The sequence below is a fragment of the Megalobrama amblycephala genome, linkage group LG17 (genome assembly GCF_018812025.1).
Source record: "Megalobrama amblycephala isolate DHTTF-2021 linkage group LG17, ASM1881202v1, whole genome shotgun sequence".
Lineage (NCBI taxonomy): Eukaryota > Metazoa > Chordata > Actinopteri > Cypriniformes > Xenocyprididae > Megalobrama > Megalobrama amblycephala.
The window spans coordinates 21709564-21713671 of record NC_063060.1 but is presented as its reverse complement, the minus strand read 5'-3'; positions in this window follow the sequence as shown (position 1 = coordinate 21713671).

Here is a 4108-nt window from a genome sequence, read left to right as displayed (position 1 = left end):
CTTCGTTGGTTGGCAATGGGAAATTGTATTGCAACCAACAAAATTGCTAACTTAGTTAGCAACTATGGTTTTGGGAAACGCTCCCCAGTTTGTTGATTGTGGCCTGTGGAATGTTGGTCATCTCCTCTTCAATGGCTGTGCAAAGTTGCTGGATATTGGCAGGACCTGGAACACGCTGTCGTATACGCTGATCCAGAGCATCCCAAACATGCTCAAGAACTGGGATGTTTTCAGCTTCCAGGAATTGTGTACAACATGGGGCCGTGCATTATCATGCTGCAACATGAGGTGATGGACGTGGATGAATTGCACAACAATGGGGCTCAGGATCTCGTCACGGTATCTCTGTGCATTCAAAATGCCATCAATAAAATGCACCTGTGTTCGTTGTCCATAACATACGCCTGCCTATACCATAACCCCACCGTCACCATGGGCCACTCGATCCACAACGTTGACATCAGCAAACCGCTCACCCACACAATGCCATACACACTGTCTGCCCTGTACAGGGAAAACCGGGATTCATCCGTGAAGAGAACACCTCTCCAAAGTGTCAGACGCCATTGAATGTGAGCATTTGCCCGCTCCAGTCAGTTACGACGTCAAACTGCAGTCAGGTCGAGACCCCAATGAGGACGACGAGCACGCAGATGAGCTTCCCTGAGATGGTTTCTGACAGTTTGTGCAGAAATTCTTTGCTTATGCAAACTGATTGTTGCAGCAGCTGTCCGGGTGGCTGGTCTCAGACGATCTTGGAAGTGAAGATGCTGGATGTGGAGGTCCTGGGCTGGTGTGGTTATACGTGGTCTGCGGTTGTGAGGCCGGCTGGATGTACTGCCAAATTCTCTGAAATGCATTTGGAGACAGCTTATGGTAGAGAAATAAACATTCAATTCATGGGCAACAGCTCTGGTGGACATTCCTGCAGTCAACATGCCAATTGCACGCATCGCTCCCTCAAAATTTGCGACATCTGTGGCATTGTGCTGTGTGATAAAACTGCACATTTTAGAGTGGCCTTTTATTGTGGCCTTTTATTAAGGCACACCTGTGCAATAATCATGCTGTCTAATCAGCATCTTGATATGCCACACCTGTGAGGTGGATGAATTATCTCAGCAAAGGAGAAGTGCTCACTAACACAGATTTAGACAGATTTGTGAACAATATTTGAGAGAAATAGGCCTTTTGTGTACATAGAAAAAGTCTTAGATCTTTGAGTCCAGCTCATGAAAAATGGGGGCAAAAACAAAAGTGTTGCATTTATAATTTTGTTCAGTGTATATATAAATAGTGAATAGTGACGTCACATGTGGCCAAGTATGGTGTCCTATACTCGGAATTTGTGCTCTGCATTTCACCCATCCAAGTGCACACACCGTGAACACACACTCAAAGCAGTGGGCAGCCATTTTTGCTGCGGCACCTGGGGAGTGATTGGGGGTTAGGTGCCTTGCTCCAGGACACCTTAGTTGTGGGTAATGAGAGTGGAAGAGAGCGCTGTTCCTTCACTCCCTCCACCTACATTTCCTGCCTGTACTGAGACTCAAACCCACGACCTTCGGGTTACAAATCCACTGCAAAACAACTGCATAAGAGTTTTCATGGCCCTTTTCCCATTTTTAAAGTTTCAGTTTATATAAGCATTTCCAATTATGTAGAAAATTGAACAACACTAATAGCCGTAGGCCTCCGATCAAGCTAGTTTGACTCACTTTGTGGTTTGTAGATGACAAACAACCACAGCAGAGTGATCTCAATACACTAAACCCATATATTTCAAATATGAAACCCATAAGGGATGCATTACTTTCAAAAGTCCTTGACCTATGATCAGATTCGAGAAACAGAATGAACTGTTGTATAAATAAATAAATAAATAAATATATATATTTACGGTTTGAGTTCTTCCAAGCAGATTCAATCATTGTTAACACACCTCATACCACAGGAATATCTGATCAGATAATCTGTAGAGCCATCAAGATAACCTGGACATTACCTATATTGTCAGAATGGGAGAATTGGGCCCAAAATCGACCCCATTACTTTGTAGTGTGTGGGGGCCTTAAGCAGATTAATGACATGAAGGAAACTGTTGAATTTGTGAGTGCTGAAGGAAACAACTTTAAACTCAAATTGGGCACAGGATTGTGCACATCATTAATGCTGCACACTAGAAACAGCTTTTTGCTTTTCCAAAACTCTTTCATGCCTTCTAATTGTTTTGACTTAATGTTTTTGCTATTGTTATTTTTACTTATTTTCATTACATGCTCTTGTACTAAAGTTTAGGATTTATTACAGAGTATATTTGTAGTCTAACCACTAGATGTCAATAGCAGCTTACTCATCTGTAAACTATAAATACTCCATACATCTGAAGAAGTGTTGTTGTCAGTTTCCATGTGAGGACCTAGGGTGCTTCTCAAGTGGAATGCTGCAACCTAGTGAGGCTGTGGGTGCTTCTCATTTCTTATTTGTATATTATCGTTTCCTTTCCTCGCTTCTAAGCTCCACCCCCTTAGGATGCGAGGGAAGGATACACCTGTGTATCCTTGCTCATGACTCCTTAGTCCTCAGAGTATTGAGAAACTCCCTGTTTGTCCTTCCTATTCCAGTCCTTCGAAGGCTTGTAGAGTCCTCCTCAGCATTAAACAACAGAATGAGATCCTCGCTCCCCCGTCCTCCAGCCTGTGACCTGGAAACCGATCAAAGTTAGCCATCTTGATGAACATCTCAATTTTCGAATTGCACAGCAAGGAGGCAAGGAACGTGGAGTATGGAAGCTTCCAGGGGAGCTATTAGCGAGGATGTGCAAGTGTATCATGTAGTAATCCTGAACACCTGCTGAGATCTTAATGTACGGCTGGCCAACTCTGGCCCCTGAGATCCACTTTCCTGCAGAGTTTAGCTCCAACCCTGATCAAACTCGCCTGCCTGTAGCTTTCCAGTAATCCTGAAGACCTTGATTCGCTTGTCAAGATGTGTTTGATCAGGGTCCTGGAGGAAGTTAACCTGAGATCTTACATGGTCAGGACTGAAGATGGTCAAATCCTGAGGAGAAATCAAAGGAGTCTTCTGAAAACATAAGAGATATTGCCAGAGAATAAATCTGCAGATAACACAGACTTGGGTGCATCACCATAAACATCTGAAACATCACCAGCCCCACAAAACAAGGAACTAGCTGAAGAAATGCATTCACCTGTGTTGAGAAGATCCAAACGCACAGTAAATCTTCCTGATAGGCTTAACCTGTGGATAGTAATTTAAACTGAACTTAGACATTTGAGGATTCACAATGAAAATAAAAATAAAAACAAGATGTCACAGTCACTATCAGTTTGTTTTAGTTATCATGGACTTTCAGTTTGTTTTCATTCATCACGTGTTTCTTTGTTCTAGTTTCCCGTCACTCATCAGCAGTGTTGCCAATTGCCTTCAGTTCAAAGTAGCTAAAACTGGTCACTAAATGTTGCTAGATGACATCATACTGGCGAGTCCACTGATCTATAGTAATATAGTAATATAGACCAGTGGGCGAGTCACAGAATCTAGATAAGGTTTGTCCAAGAAGTTGCTAGATTTGTCACCAGGCTTTTAAAAGAAAGTCTCAAAAGGAGCAGGGAAGTCGCTAAATCTAGCGACAAAATCGCTAAATTGGCAGCTCTGCTCATCAGTCGCCATGGACACTAACTCATCTTTACAACTGATCATCATTTAGTTCGTCATCACTTTGTATTTAAGTTCCTGCTTGTGTTCAGTTCGATGTACGGTTGTTCGTGTCACGTTTACATGCTGTTTCCCATTTTGGCTATTATCTTTGTATTTATCTACTAAACTTTTTATTATATTATATTCATCTTCATCTTTCTTGGACCTTCCACTCAGCGTTACATTAGTAATTACTGGGACTGACTGCGAATGTAAATGTTTCTAAAGTTTCAGTTACATGCATAAGGTTCTGTATCATCTTTACAATGTTTGCAAGGTATTTACACTGTATTTACACTTTTTTTAACTGTAAATAAAACAGATTGTATTGGAATGTGGAGCGCTAAAGTCATGTGATTTCAGTATACGAGGCTTCATTACGTCATAA